This window comes from Acinonyx jubatus, chromosome A1 (genome assembly GCF_027475565.1).
Source record: "Acinonyx jubatus isolate Ajub_Pintada_27869175 chromosome A1, VMU_Ajub_asm_v1.0, whole genome shotgun sequence".
NCBI classification, from domain to species: Eukaryota; Metazoa; Chordata; class Mammalia; order Carnivora; family Felidae; genus Acinonyx; species Acinonyx jubatus.
In genome coordinates this window covers 226,614,404-226,631,674 of record NC_069380.1, presented here as the reverse complement: position 1 = coordinate 226,631,674, position 17,271 = coordinate 226,614,404, and positions in this window count along the sequence as shown.

The window sequence follows — 17,271 nt, the reverse complement described above, 5'->3', positions numbered from 1 at the left end:
CCAGACAAAGTTTCTTAGAACTGCAGGCTCGCCTTATTCTAAGTCCTCCCCTCCTCGTTTCCTCCCTCCCTTCCTCCTCAATGTCCTGCCTTCTTGCCTTCCTTCACAGGGACAACACCAGTGTCACTGCCTGAGAACTCTCCCGCCTTCTCCAGCTCTCTTCCTATTTTCCTGCATAGGTGTCTCCCCCAGTACATCTCATACATGTCTAATCCCATTCTGTCACCTGCTTCTCAGAGGGTCCAGGCTAATTCAGTGCATACGATGATGTCTGGCCCATGGTTCAGATGCTGCCTCTGGCTGAGAATCAGAGTCGGGGTGGGAAGTGGGGAAGCCGTGAAGAAACAAGGGAAGGCTTCAGGTGTGTTCTGAATGCAGGTGTGGACATGGGGCAGCAGGAGGCCAGCTCGCTAGAAGTGATTGGGTCTGAGTTAGAAATGGAGGTAAACCATAGGGAAGCTGCCAGTTATTGAACACGACCCAACTCTTCTAGATGGAGCGCTTCAGAGGGGGTGGTTCAGCTTCCTGGTCTGGCAGCTGCAGAGGTTGTGGGTCAGAGTTCTAGTGTTATATATGGAATCGTCATTGTCTGTAGTATAGTCAAATATCCATTTGTATATTCAAATCTCAGCCCTGCCCTTTAGGCTACTCTCTTCACCTTGCAAGCAGCTGACCAATTCAGGGAAGGGTAAAGATCTAGATCTTTACTGCTTGTGGGCCGTCCATCTGTTTCATTAATCAACTGTATTTTGAGATTTGCTCAACATCTTCATTGCTGTATCGTCACGGTGATCACCTGGCGAGAGAGTAACTACACAGAAGAACTTAAGATTCCGGGAAAGAAAGCATCATGACCACTGTGACAAAAATAGAAGCAAATGCCATTCTCTGTAAGATGCTTTGGAATCAGTAACCACAAGTACCCAACCCAGACAAAGAAAAAATCCCATAGGGCATGAGGATTCACCTTGGAGAGCCAAATAGCGTTTTCTTTAAAGCAGTAGATACCTGTTTACTTCTCCTGTTTCATTGATCCAAACACAACAGAAACATTGGCAGTGGCACAGATGCCACCATGAATGACTAGCCAACAAGAAACCGAGAGCAATGTAATTGTCTATCGTGACTTTTTGCCAGCAAGTTGAGACTGATCTGTATTCTATCTATGGTGTAAGTGTTATCATCAATAACATTTGCCAAAGGTAGTAATAAGTTTTCTAGTCTTTGTTGTTGTTTTTTTTTTTTTTTTTTCTATTTGTATCACCCGCCTCACTCCAATCGGGAACACTGCTCTGATCATTCACATGAGCAATGAGTCGGTATTTCTCCCAGGTAGAGTGCCTGAATAATCAAAAGTGGCCTTGTTTTGGAACTCATGTCTGAGTTGGATTCTCCAGCCTCGCTTATGTATGGAATTAGCGTCTCAGTACAAACAAATCTTGAAATACTATCCAAAGTGCAGGAGGTTTTAGTCTGAGAAAAATAGGTCCAGGCATTTCGGACACAAAGGAGATAGTATTTTGTAGGGACACATGGATATCTAGGAAAAAAAGATATTTATTATACAAGGTCAGAAGCAAGGCCTTACATTAGCTGGGTTACAGATTTGGATCTCTATTAGTGTCTTCTAGATGACAAGTAAGGGTAAATAAATAGATTGTAATAATTTGCTCTTTTTCAGGTTATAGATAGATTTGTTTAAAGTCATTTGTCCACAGAGGTGCAAGTGGAAATGTCCTCAGCTGTAATTCCCTGTGGTCTCACTTGATGAGGCCAGAATTACTCAGAGGCAATTTTATCATGGTGATAGACGGCTCATCCAGTTTTCCGTAAAACTGAAGGCAGTCGATCTCTGAGAATCCTCAGTGTGGGATCCCCTAAGAGAGCCGTCTTCCAATTGTGTGGAATTCTGAATTGATTCTTTAATTGTGGTATGTGAACCTAAGGACTGACTCCCTGGAACTTCAATGCTGAATTTATTAACAGTACCTGATGAGACACATGACTAAGAGTAACAGGCTGGGCTTTAGTCCCACCTCCTCCTCCGCCAGGCAGCATGATGGGAGCTAGGATTTGAAGAAGTCAGAGATGTAGTGAACCTAGAAAAGAAGGCAAGAGCTGACTGGTCAGCAGAAAGAAGTCTGGGGAGGGGTTGGGGGTGAGGGGAGGCAGAACCCAAGAGGGAGAGGTCTACTGGTGGGGGTCACAAAAAAAAGATACAACAACTAAAATATATTCAAATCTTATGGAGAATGGAAAGTGGATAAAATCCATTTGAAGGTGTTCAAAGTTTCCTTTCAATGAGTTTCAGGAGCAATTTTTGTCTGATGTCTCTTCCAATATGTGATATCTCATGGTTGAAGGTTATAAGAGGCTCTTTAGGAAGATTTGATGGGAAGGTGATGTCATCCTGTTGGTTGACTGGCCTGGGTATAGTAAATGAGTCCCTTGTCATACTTTACCGCATCTTCATTGAGCAGAAAACAGTCCAATATTGTATGTGAAATCTCTGAGGGCACAGCTCTTCCAGTTACCAATTCATGGGGAGGTAACTGATATGACTCCAAGAACGTGAACCACGTGGCCACAAAAGGCTAATGGGAGTTCCTCTGGACAAGGGAGCTCAGGGGGTTTGAAAGCTTTGTCAGTTCTAATGCAAGGATGTCACTTGTTCCTTCAACATTTTCTGAAGATTGTGGGAAATAAAGGCAGCCTCGTTTTTGAGAAAGTGTTGAGGTTGTACAGAGTTCTCTTATAATGGGTCCTATAAAGCGTGTGTCTCAGTCACTTGATGTAAGAGTTGGTGTGCCCCTTGTTTGAAACAAACTCCAGCAGCTTTTTACCAACTATAATTGCCATAGGTCTTCAGAAATGACAGCTTTCAACCAATCCTGGAAATAGATAATTTCTGAAACTTATTTGTGTATTTATACATATTCTCCCATGGAGAACAGAACCTGAATGAAAATCCACTGGAAGGTGTACAAAGGGACCTTGGACCTCTGGCTCCTGGCCATGTGTCACCTTTTACAGTTACGTTGTCAGCGGTTGACCTATGCCGTGAAAATAAGCCCATCTGTCTTTCTAAAGTTTCTTCACTAATATTGACTTAAGATAGTAATCAATTTGTCTGTACCATGATGAATGGTTTCATGGAGAAATTTAGCTAATATCCATTTAAAACCATCTGATGCTACAAAGCATCCTTCTTGGGAGTGCCAGAAATTATCTGAGTACAGATCTTTTTTTTTTAAGTTTTTATTTATTTTTAGACAGCATGAATGGGGGAGGCAGAGAGAGAGAGGAGGAGAGAGAGAATCCCAAGCAGACTCCATGCTGTCAGTGCAGAGTCTGATGTGGGACTTGATCCCACAGACCCAAGATCATGACCTGAACCGAAACCAAGAGTCGGATGCTTAACCGACTGAGCCACCCATGTGCTCCACAACCAGATCATTTTAACTCTTCCTTTTCAGAATCAGAGACTCAGCATTGCATTATATAATGATCTCTTTGAATCCCTCCAGAGATTTATTCTTTGAGGTTTTACATAGAATAACCTTGGTTAGGACTACCTGGTTGGTGTTGTGATCTGCTAGAGAATTTCTTTCAGTTACCATGTTATCTCTTTACATGGGTCTATAGTTTTATAATAGCCAGCTCTCCAGAAGTAGGAGTGCGTAAAAGTTCCTTAACTTTCAGCCCATTTTTACTTTTGATGGGGGTTCCAGCTAATGAGAAACACTTTTGTTTCCAAAGCATCCCAAAGTCATGTACTATTCCAAAAACATCCTTGCATCAGTCTGTATGTGGACTCTCCAGATTTTGGCTGGTTGAAAAGCTCTAGCAAGTGAAATACATTTTGCCATCTGGGCTGCTTTTACCTCAAGCAGAGGTCTATACTCCAAGGGACTGCTTAAATTAGAGATGGCATATACTGCCTGATAACCTTCAGTTCCAATTTTCAGGTATGATTCATCAACAAATAATATCAGGTCAGGGTTCCCAATGAGAGTCTCTAATGCATCTGAGTAAGGTACCAAAAGTTACCTAGCTGCTGTAAAATAATCCTGAGGTTCCTTTTCCTCAGAGAGGGGCAGGACTCATGGTGTTCTAGAGTTTGAATAGTCACGTGAGAGGGAGAGAGTAACACAATCTCACAGACGTAATTAGCCGGCTTAAAAGTGTTGTATATTCTCAGTCAGTTGTCTGAGAACCGTGTGACCAAGTGTGGAGCCTGGAACTAGTTCAACAGAAGTATTAGCACGTGTCTCATTGGTGGCTATTGCTCTAATACAAGGGGGATAAACCTTTGCAACTGGGTAAAAGGTAAGGCTGTAGTAAGTTTTTGATGGTTCCCATAAACCCCCAAAAGGACTCCAAAGCTTGTCAAGTTACTTATGCAAAAATAGGCAAAAAGGTGTTTTGTAGTTAGGAAACCTTTGAGAAACTTCTTCAGGTTCAAGAAGACCTGTTCTTATTTGGGTTCCCAAAGCAGAGAGTCTCTTACTGAGGACTTAGTCAACTCATAAAGAGGTTTTGCAGTCTCAGAAAAACAATTGGTCTCTATTATCTGCAATATCCAGAGAAGCCTAGATATCCTCCAATAGTCCTTCTGTAAGAGTTCTAGGATAAGTGTGGATAGTCTTTATTCTATCAAAACTGAATGGCTTTTTTTTTCTCCATAGAGAGGTCAAGGCCCAAATGATAGACTGTGTTTTGCTAAAATTATAATTTGTCTTTGGCAACTTTATTTCCTTTTTCATCTAAGGCTGAGAGGAAATAAATGGCATCATTTATAGGCTTCTTTGTTCTTTCAACATAGTGGGAGACTTTCTACAGATTGTATCAGAACTGAAACACAAAGGAAATTTAGATCTCTTTTACATCTTGATTGAGGAACTGAGAAAAATAAGAGGGTTTTAGTGAACCCATGGAATATAATTGTCCTGGTATATTGTTATCCTCTCCAGGTGAGGCCAAAAATGTCTTCACTGTCCTGATCTATAAGGCACACTGAAATAGGCACACTCCACTACAACAAAGTATGTGGCCCTACAGGAATCGATGATAGGACGATATCTGGGTTAGGTACTACTGAGGAGTGAGGGATAACAATTTATTGATGTCAGTGATTGAACAAATCAGCATCATCAGTCTTTTCTTTTTTCATTCTTTCTTCTCTTTTTTTTTTTTTTACTGGCAAAGTAACCTTTATCTCAGTATCCTTTCTGTTACAATATAGGCAAATATCCTGAGAATAGTTGACATGGTGCTGACTTACCATGTTGGTGCAGGCTTGACAAGCCACTAACAGCAAGGCACGAAGGGATTCTATGGGTCCTGTACCTGTCTGAAAGCTGGGGGCCAAGGATGAGCAGTGCATGTCATTTCTCTTAGAAAACTCCAGAAATAGGCAAAGTCCACCCAAATGAAAAAAGAAAAAAAAAGCCCAGGAGCTATTTATTCAGAACATGCTAAAGCAAGGAGTCAGCCAGCATCACTTGCATTTGGCAGAAACTCAAAGGCAGGCAGGGGAGTGGGAAAGATATACAATGAAAAAAGGAAGACTTCAAGTGTGCTCTAATTGGAGATTGTTGGCATGAGGAAGTTGGAGGCAGGTTGACCAGAAGTGGGGCATCTCATAGATTGCTTGGGGAACGTATCTTCTCTGGTTGGGGTGAAGCAGACACAAGAATAAGAAAGCGGACAGTCAGTGACCAAGGTCGACTCTTTCTGGGTCTAATGATGCAGGGACTGGTGTTTTGCTTTCTGAGCTGGTTTCTGTAGAGTTCTATGGTCATACAAGTTCTGGCCACTGTCCATTTGTATATTTTGCCTCTCAACCATCATTATGGGTAATACTATCATAAAAATATTATGTTGCAAGGAAAGAAGTTTTGTTGCAAAGAAACAAGCCAATATTGGAACAGAAACTTCTGAAGCATGTATCGACTCCTTGATTTGCCCTGTAACAACATACATAAATATCTTGGCACAAATCGAGGAATAATTAAATATCATAAATATGTTTGGAAAGTCTGCCTATAAAAATCTCTCAAAAGTCAATATTAGGCATCCCTGATATCCAGGAGTTCAGCCCAGGGGTAACCATAACATGCTATAAATTCCCTTTAATAATGATCCCCCACAACAGGAAGGCTATCTCTGGCCTACTTTGTCTTTCTTTCTATACATCTCCCTAGAAGTTTCCTTATAGCATGGCTTCACATCTCTCTACTTAAATGTTAAATTCCTGCTCACTTATGGTGATGGAAATGTATTCATGTGTCCTAAAATTTGGATGTCTATCTTACTGACCTTCATTCTTGAGCGTTCCCTCCAAGTTCCATCTTTTCCAAGTATCTTTTCTTGTACGTCTGATTCCTTTTCCAAATCTTTCCATCATTCGGTTCCCAAAACTTGGGGACACCATGGATTCCTTCCCCTACTTCCAATACCCACCATCAGCCAGCATCTGTGTTCAACTAAGCCTCTGTTTAAATTATATCTTACATCTGTTTCTTCTTTACATTCACTGACACTTTCCTAACGAGGTTCTCATTAAATTTCATGTAGGATAGCTCTCTCCCACATTCCAGCCATTCTCGGTTTGATTCAATATAACCAATGCCATCAGTTTAATTTTCCGTTAGGCTACATCTGACCATTTACCTCTTCTGTTGAAAGCCTTCACTTATTCCTTTTATTATACGAGTAAAGCCTGAACTTCCTAGCCCTGTGGTATACTGTACTCTTCGTCATCACCTTATACTTCCTTTTTTTCTGTTTATGAGCTCCTGTAACTCACCCTGGGCCTCGCTTCTTAATTTAAATGCTCAGCTCTATATGAAAGACATCTATGTACAAGTGCAGTCTTTCTTGTTGAACAGAAAGATTTACGATTACCTTACCCATTTCTGATTCATCTTTTCTTCTTTACAGAATTCAGAATAAGTAATGGTATTTGCTAAACAATACACATTGAATAATTGAGTCAATAAATATTAGTATATTAGTAGAAATAATAAAAAGGCAATGGCAGTGGCAAAGACAAACTTGACAAATGTTATGAATGTGGCAAAATTATATGCTTCTAATATCATAGTAGTTAATTTCTATAAAGATGTTGAATTTGAGGCAAACTTGAATGAATTATAGGAATTTCTACATAGGAAAAAGAGCAAACACCATGCTGGGAGAGGAAAAAATATATAATGAGCATCTTATTCTAGAAAGATTATAGAAAAAGTTCAGTATCATTGAATAAATCTCTTATTTCTCCCCCATGCATTGTTTCTTTCTAAAGGATTGAAATAAATATAGGAAAAAAAAGCTTTGGAAAATAAAGTATAAATTAAGTGGTGCAGTAATTTGGGCACGTGATTTAAATTAAAATATGTTGCACTAAATGTGATAAACATTAATAATTAAAGTTATAAAAAAATAACTCTGTAGTGATGGAAAGAGAATGAAGCAGGGTCTAAAACATGTTTCTTCCTAAGTTCAAAAATGGAGTAAAAACTTATTTACTGTGGAAAGTATTGTAAGGAAGAGCTTTTAAGTTATTGTTTTAGAGTCATTCTGATGAGATCTGGGTTTTACTTCGGCATAAACAAAATATATATGCAAGATCAGCCCCATCTTCTTTTTTCTTTATTTAGTAAGATGTTAATGTCGCAAAGCATTCTTTACCTAAAAGTTGATTAACCAGAATGTCCCTTTGTAAATGGACAAGCTTGATATTATCATGAGAATAAGAGAAGTTTTGCCTTCCTAACAATGCTTGTTTTCTCGCTTATGCTGTAAACCATTGTTACTGTGCCCCGTAATAGTTTCGAACACTGCTGGCTCCCGGGAGAGATGAGAGGCCAGTTGCATCAATATCTGGAGAGGAAGCTCTTGGGTAAAAACAAAATGTATAGCTGTGATATCTGCGATTGTTTTTCCATCTTGGGAATTTTTAACCAGTGGGATTACATTTCAGGAAATGTGGAAAAAGCTATGACTCACATGAACCCAGACAGCACTTACCCAGATGGCTCAATTTATTTTATGAAAATGTAGTCACTTTTCGTAGAGATAAGAAATGGTTCTGAGCAATCATTCTCACCTTTGTCCCAAGGTGGGTCAAGTAATACCGCATATCAGGAGGACAGAACAATCTTTTGGCCCCTGCCAACCAAAGGATGCCATGCTATTTACCACCATGCACCTATTGGCGTGAGAATTGTAGCTATGCAACCTTCTTAAGATTAATGTCTCAATACTTTTTCATAATAGCCTGAAACAGAGAGTGTACAAGTCTTAAGGATGCCTTTCCACCCTGCCCTGGATCAGAAAAGGCATTGGCATAAATTTAACTTGTCCAGGTATCTTTGAGATTCCCCCAGAAAGGATAAAAGTCAGATGAAACGTTCCCTTTTTTATTAAATGTTCCCTGGCTACTCCAGCCAGGAGTGATTTAAGTGACCGTAACTGTCCAGCATGGTTTGCCCCACTTATAGGACGTTAATCACATCTCACCTTGAAGTCATTACCTGCCAGACCTCCTCACTAAATCTTTTCGCAGGTAGAGTTCTGCTTTTAATTTTAAGACTACTGCAGCTCCAGCTCACGATGATGCTTGGCACGTAATAGGCACTCCCTATATTTTCTATGTGTGGATTATCCAATCTTAATTCTTACAGTTTCTCTGACAGCTTTCCAGAATACCACTTATATGGACATAATCACTACATGCTTGCTCATATATCTTCCGGTGTGCGTTTCCAGACTGCTTTTATTAGTTTTATATATTTACTTGAATATGAGGCAACCTATTTTGAGTGCTCCGTCTTCTTTTCATGATTGGCCATCACTGAGCTGTCTTTACACGGGGATGGCTATTTCCCGAAGGCTGAAGTGTTGGGAGCTCATGTGTTCAAAGGTCCAAGATCATGAACGATCCTCAGAGGGAAAATGGGATAATGGACCAATAATTGCAGCTGATTGCGAAAATAGATTTTCACCCTTTCCTGAGATAAAAGGGAGTGTTGTTTAATTGCTGTAAATGTGTCCTAACCCTTTGGGAATTGGATTCAGAATATTGCGGCATACACCTGGGGATCTAAATATGGTTTTGTACTGATTGCGGACTGTTATTTTTAGATCTCTGTAACCTCTTGTCGTAATGTGCTGCTGTATGAATACTCTGGAACAATGATAATAATGACATGGAACAATCCCATTAATTCCATTAGTGTTATCTCAGTACTTGTGAAAAGGGTCAGTGTGGTTCATGCACCTGAAATTTCATTTTAAAGAAAGTTCACCTAGTCTGGTATGCATAAAAAGGAGTTATCAAACAAATTAATGAGACAGAAGCAACGTTTATTTTAATGGTCTTTGCATCTATTATTGTAGGAGGCCCTAATAAAACAATGGTACAATCCATTGAAAGCAAATCTGGCAAATGAGTTTCTTGCACAGAGGAGGTATTAAAAAATGAATTCTATATGCAGTGACACTATTTTGTAGGAAGCTCAGAATTAAATTTCTTTTCAAGAGATTTAAGTTGTAATTAGTACTTGAACACTTAATTATTGTTCACTTTTTCCTGCAATTTTTCCCTGTCTTATTTTTTCCATCGCTGACATTGGACAGTTTACATTTTCATTTCAAGGATGTTTGTGATATAGCTTGAAGCAAAACAAACACAAAAGGTAAATGGCATAAAACAAATTATTGTGATTATTCTCTCACTAATACTTATCAATTGACACTTGCCAAAATAACAAGTATTTCATTGGTAGCCCACATTTTATCGTGGAACCGATAAAGCAAACACTGTAGTAGAAATTTATTACATTCTTTTAGTAGCTATCTGGATACAAGTTCAAGTCACTTAATGTCTCTTATGCTTCAGTTTTCCACTCAATAAAATGATGGTTTTAGGTTATCTTGAGGGTAACATCTGTGGTGTTCATGTGTGAATATACGTATGTGCCATATTGTAATTTATCAGAAATACATATTTGGCCTTTGTCCATAGTCCTTGGTTCTTGGTTCTCAGAACCCTTGGAATTTTTTAAAGGTTGACAGCAATAAATGTGTCTTTTGATATGTTAATGAGGTGACATTTGCACCAAAGGACAGGGGCTGGTTGCCTAGAGAACCAACCTAATGGTTATGGGGTGAGAACCTTCAGTCCAAACCCCCTGGCCACCAGGGAGGGGAGAGGTGCTGGAAGTGAATCAATCACTTCCGTTTAATCAATCAATTCAATCAATTATATGTATGTAGTGAAACCTCCATAAGAAAAGGATGAGTCTGCAGAGTTTCCAGGGTGGTGAACAGGTGGAGATTGGAGGGAGCAGTGTGGCCCGAAAGGCCAGGGAAGCTGCACACCCTCCCCCCACACCTTCCCCTGTGTATCTCTTTTATCTGGCTGTTCCCCAGTTATACCCTTTTATAAGAAGCCAGGAATCTAGTAAGGACAATGATTCCCGGAGTTCTGTGAGCATCTCTAGCAAACTACCTCAACTGTGGGAGGGTGTCTTGGGAACCCCCATTTTGCAGCCCGTCTGTCAGAAGTACAGCTGACAATCTGCGTTTGGTTGGGACTGGGAATCTGAAGTGGCAAGACGGGTAGTCTTAGGAGAATTCTGAGCCCTTAACCTGTGGGGTTGCCTTCTCCAGGTAGAAAGAATTGACTTCAATAGTAGGACACCGAGTCAGCGTCCAAGAATTGGTTGTTGGGGAGGCGCCTGGGTGGCTCAGTAGGTTGAGCGTCCAACTTCAGCTCAGGTTGTGACCTTGCGGTTTGTGAGTTCGAGCCCCGAATTGGGCTCTGTGCTGACAGCTCGGAGCCTGGAGCCAGCTTCTGATTCTGTGTCTCTCCTCCTCTCTCTGCTCCTCCACCACTCACTCTCTGTCTCAAAAATAAATAAACATTTAAAAAAATTAAAAAAAAGATTTGCTTGTTCCCCACACACGTGTTGAAATTGGGTCCAGAAACCCTTTTAGTAGGTGTTTTAATAATAATACAAAAAAAAAAAAAATCAAAGCTGAGAGTAAATAATTTAACTAGGTTACATCATCAGCTGAAAGGACATTTCTTAGAAAACTTCAATCTGCTATCGAAATAAACAAGTAAAAAGGTTTTTAAAAATATGAAAGAAATTCTTGTCTTTGCAGGTAAAGAACATTTTCTGTTTAAGGGCCCTATGTAAAATGTCAGGAACATTTAACTTAGAATCATTTCTGAAAGTCGTTCATGTATTTTAAGTATGGCTCTGCATCTGCTCCCATTTGTTACCTCCTCTTAAGAGATCGGGGAATTTAAATATTTTTTCCTGCAAATATTATTAAAGATAAAATTCCAATACTGCTAGTGTTCACACATTTTTTTTTATAAGGGAAAATATCAGAACTTAATTAATTCACAGAAAAGTAGACCATCCCAATCCACGATGTGCATGAACAGTGTTAACTTTATGAAGAATGGGAGTCTAAATATCACAAAATTTACGCATAAAATATGTCATTTTTTTCTGTATGAAAGTCAGAATTCGCTGATTTCAGTGATTTCACCTTTGACATCTCATTAGGTGAGAAAATGCCTTTCATTTACCCCACCCCCTTTCATACTAAGGGGCACATTGAGTTGTGTGCCAAATTTCTTTGACAAAGAAAAGGGTAATCACTTACAAAGAGCCTGGGGCAGAGATGTCAGACTCTTGCAAGCCTGGTGCTATCTGGTACTCAGATTAAATCCTCTCCCATGAAACCCTGCACAGGGAGTTTTTTCGATAGTTTTCTTTCTATTGCTACTGCTCAAAGGAAGGAAGCAAATCTATAAATCTCACACCCATGCTCTCAATAGAAAAACACTCTACCACCTCTATTTCATTTCTTTCCAGAAAAGAAGGATGAGGGAAAACACTAAAAATCTAGGTTTTATGCTCTTGTGGATAGTTTTTCCCCCATTTTTTTCTTTGCAACTTCACTTTAAAAATACCTTGTGAGAAGAACTTTTCTAAGGTGTAGATCTGAGTAAAATTATCAAGGAAATTAACTATATACTTGTACTGATGGAGGCTTTTTACACTTAATTTTTTTTTTCCCAGAAGATTTGGCTTAAAATATATACTTACAAAGAGAGAAGAACATTTCTTGTCATAGCGCCCGAAGAGAAAACCACGGATTCAGGCTGGTTTTTCACAGTGGAAAAAACATGAATTAACTCGCCATCACCGAAGGAGTGTAAGTTTCCTTCCTGTGTTTCAAAAACTTGATTTCTGTTTTTGAATTGTAACAAGGGAGCTCTCGATTTTCTTAGATGCTGGTCAGTTACGGAAAGACTGCACACCCCAAACAATCAGGCAGTAGAGAAGTGAATTTGAAGAGTGGTCTTAGGAATCTGAACACCAGTATGTATCATGTTAGAACATGGTGGGGCATGTCACTGTGATCCAGATAGCTTGCTAAAGTAACATTTTTGTTTTCATTTTAGAATATTTTATAGGTAGATGTTTCACTCTTTTCTGCTACTTGTTTACTAGAGATGTCACTTATTAAAACTATCTTTTTCTGTCATATCATCAAAACATAATATAGCATCACTCCACATTTACAAAAATGTGAGAGTGACCCTCTCTTCCCAGGCCTTACATTTCTCTTTATTTTATATTTCTCATTTTCCATCCCAGTTAATCCATCAGAATCATATATCTGTTTACTTCTATGCTGGTCTTTATACTGTTGTTATGCAAAAATGCTCTCATTAAAATAATAATACCTGTTCTTCGCTTTTATTATACCATTTTAATTTGAACAAGTTACAGAATATCATGTTTTATCATTAGAATTGTTAATGTTTTGTTAATAATGTTATGACTTCGGTATTTTATCTTTTAAAAATCTCAGGTCTGGGGGTGCCTGGGTGGCTCAGTCGGTAGAGTGTCCAACTCTTGATTTTGGCTCAGGTCATGATCCCAAGGTCTTGGGATCAAGTCCCGTGTCACAACAAGCTCCACGCTAAGATTCTCTCTCTTTCTCCCTCTGCCCTTCTCCCACCCCTCTCTCTCTTTCTCTCTAAAATAAAAACAAAACAAAACTCAGGTTTATATTCATGTAATTCTGCATGGACATGAAAGGTTTCATAAATGGTCCGTAAAATAAAATATTAGATTACTGAGACAAAGTGCTTTTTTTTAAGACAGAGAGAGAGAGAAAGAGAGAGAGTAAGCAAGGGAGGGGCAGAGAGAATCTCAAGCAGGCTGACAGCACAGAGCCAGATGTGGGGCTTGATCCCACAAGCTGTGAGATCAGGAGCCAAGATCGAGAGACGGATGCTCAACCACTGACCCACCCAGGAGCCCCAGCACCATTTTTTAAAAAAATTTTTTTTAACGTTTATTTATTTTTGAGACAGAGACAGAGCATGAACGGGGGAGGGTCAGAGAGAGAGGGAGACACAGAATCTGAAACAGGCTCCAGGCTCTGAGCGGTCAGCACAGAGCCCGAAGCGGGGCTTGAACTCACGGACCGCGAGATCATGACCTGAGCCGAAGTCGGACGCTTAACTGACTGAACCACCCAGGCGCCCCCCAGCACCATTTTTTAAGATAATATGAATGAAACTTCTTTTCACATTCTTTATGTAAATATTCTGTGAAGATTATTCACTGAATTTTCATAATACTCATCTTCTTAAGAATCACCTATAGATATAATATTCCATTACTTTTTAGTATATATTTGATCTATTATAATAGCTTTTAGTTAATATTCCAGACACCGATAAGCTTCCCTTTGAATGAGTTCCATATCATTGTGATGTTTCCACACCATGGCAATTGCCCTGGATTGTGCCACATTGCGGGGGAGGGGGGGTTGGGGTGGTGTCACTATTTCTGGCATATGAAAGTTCTGATTTTTAAAATACCTTAACTGATTCATGAAAATACCTTAAAATATTTCCTTTCTGCTATGATAAAAAGGTCACACATAGCAAATAGAATACAATATATCATAGGTATCATATTATCTCAGGAGGGTATTCTTCATTTCTTGAGAAAACCAAAATTATCTCTAAATTAAAATCAAATCAGATGACTATTAAACCAACATGGTAAATATAAGTTGGCCAAATCTATTTGTTGAGTATGCATGTTTTATGTGCACTTAGCTCTCATTATTATTACAGGTTACCTGTGAAAAACTAGTAAATTATTTAAGAAGTTTTCTTTTTTTCATAGATTCAAAAAATACTATTCAGGACCTGAATAGACACTTTCCTAAAGCAGACATATAGCTGGCCAACAGATATATGAAAAGATGCTCCATATCACTAATCATCAGGAAATACAAATCAAAACTGCAGTGAAATATCACCTCACACCTGTCAGGATGGCTTTTATCGAAAAGATAAGAAATAAGTGTTAGCGGAGACGTGGAGAAAAGGTAACACTTGTGCACTGTTGGTGGGAAACTGGTGCAGCCACTATGGAAAACCATATGGTTCCTCAAAAAATTAAAAATGCAACTATTATGTGATCCAGCAACTCCTCTCCTGGGTATTTATCCAAAGAAAACAAAAACACCAATTCAAGGAGATGTATGCTCCCCTCTGTTCATTGCAGCATTATTCACAATAGCTAAGATGTGGAAACAACTTGTGTCCATTGATGGATTAATGGATAAAGATGTGGTATATACACAGTGGAATACTTTTCAGCCATAGAAAAGAATGAAATCTTGCCATTTGTGACAACATGGATGGACCTGAAGAGCATTATGCTAAGCGAAATAAGTCAACAGAGAAAGACAAATACTGTATGATCTCAGTTACATGTGTGATCTAAACAACAACAACAAAAATGAAAAGCCAAGCTCATGGATATAGAGAACAAATTCATGGTTGCCAGAGGTAGGAGTGGGTGATGGGTGGAATGGATGAAGGGGGTCAAGAGGTATAAACTTCCAGTTACACAATAAATAAGTCATGGTGAGGTAATGTGCACAATGGTGACAATGGTTAATAATGCCGTATCCTATATTTGAAAATTGCCAAGAATAAATCTTAAAAGTTGTCATCACAAGTAAAAAAGTTTTGTAACTGTATATGGTACTGGATGTTAACTAGACTTTTTGCACTGATCGTTTCACAATATATACAAATACTTAATCGTGTTGTACACCTGAAATGAATACAACGTTCTATGTCAATTATGTTTCAATTTGAAAAACTAATAATTACCTGATTAGGAAAATTGAACATAAAAAGAATTAGTGAAGCCATTATATCATTTGGTAAATTTTGAGTAAGAGCATTTGAAGCTAATGAACTCTTATACAAGTTGGCATCAGTGTATTAGTTAGGGTGGAAGCACATTAAGGCACTACCAGGGGAAGATGTCAAAGGAATCTTAACAAGTCCTTTCTGTAAGTACAAAAGTCAATCATCCCAACTCTCTTTTGAGTATTCACCATTTTGAACATTTTTTGGAAGAGTTAGTGTTTGAGGGACCTCTTTGTTCAGAAATTTAGATGCCATAATGGTGAAGAGTGAATTTGTTCTCTTCTACAAACAATAAGAAAAACACTCTAACTATAAAGACTGTTCTTTACAAAGATGTCCAAATTGGTTTGAAAGAATTTGAAAATCCCCTGGCTTCATTAAATGTTCATGATGCCTTGGTGTAATGAGCTGCATTAGTATTCACCTATGCAGATAAATATATATGCATACAAACTTTGCTTCTATTTACATTAGATTTTAGTCTAAAATCATTACTTTTGTTTTTGATAGAATGGCAAGTATATAAAACTGTAGAAACCCCATTCCCAATGAAAAGGTTCCTGATTTTCATTAAAACATTTCATGGACTATTAAAAATTAGAGACGTCGCAGGTCTGAAACCAGCTTCTATTGTTTTTTAATATTCGGGATTAGCCAGTCAACTAGACCCTCTTTCTCTCCATTTGGATGAGAAATTTTGCCAAAGCTAGCAGGAATAGCGGATGGGGAACAACTTTCTTGGGAAGGATCTCCTAGGGGAATGGTTTCCAGATCTCAGCAAGTCCTGTTGGTGAAGGAACCTCATGGGATTTTATCTGTCCTTCATCCCTTCCAAAGCTTCTGTTGGCTGAAATCAGTGTTCTAAATATCTTAATCATCCAGAAGGGGAAAAAGAAAGAATATGAATGGCAATATTGGGATTGACTTTCCTTTAGATATTTTAATTCTGTAATAAATTATTTTAGTCCAAGTTTGCTCTTGACTTAAGACTATCACAGCTCTGGCTGACTTATTTCGCTTAGCATAATACACTCAAAGTCCCATCCACATTGTTGGAAATGGCAAGGCAGTCAGAGAAAGACAAGTATCATATTATTTTACTCATATGTGGAATTTAAGAAACAAAATGGATGCATATAGAGGAAGGGAAGGAAAAATAAAATAAGATAAAAACAGAGAGGGAGGCAAACCATAAGAGACTCTTGAATATAGAAAACGAACTAAGGGTTGATGGAGGGGGGTGGGTGGGGGATGGGCTGATGGGTGATGGGCATTTAGGAGGGGGCACTTGTGATGAGCACTGGGTGTTGTATGTGATGAATCACTGAATTCTACTCCTGAAACCAATACTACACTCTATGTTAACTAACCTAAATTAGAAAAAAAAAAAAAAAAGAAATATCACAGCTCTGGAACACCTGGCTAACTCAGTCAGTAGAGCGTGTGACTCTTAATCTCCAGATCGTGAATTCAAACCCCCTTTTGGGCAAAAGCTTACTTAAAAAAATAATAAACTCACAGTTATGTATACAGGTGCACAAGTTCTTCCTGTGACAAATATCATTTTACAAATAAGCACACATTGGTTTCAATAAAATGTGAACAAATATTTATTTATTTATTTATATAATTAAATGAAAAAAAATCAATAGTAACTCTAAAGTAAGGTATTTGAAAATTACACTCAGCAGAGGCAAAGAATTTCTTATTTCTTTCCTCCAGGAAGCACTCCAAAAATACTTATTCATCTGGAGTGACATTACCCATCTGAAGTATTGTCCCCATTAAACTGGCCACCTTTGAATCCTGTGTTTTTAAACCAATGCTTAAAACCTCTCTATCCATTTTCTGTGAAAATCATGTCTAAAGCCTAAAGTACTTACGACGGGTGAAGTTTTGCTCTTTAAGTGCAGGATTCAATTTGGAGGGAGTGTTTTTTCAGAGAGAAGTTTGTGAAGCCCCATAGGGCAGTAGCCACTCACACA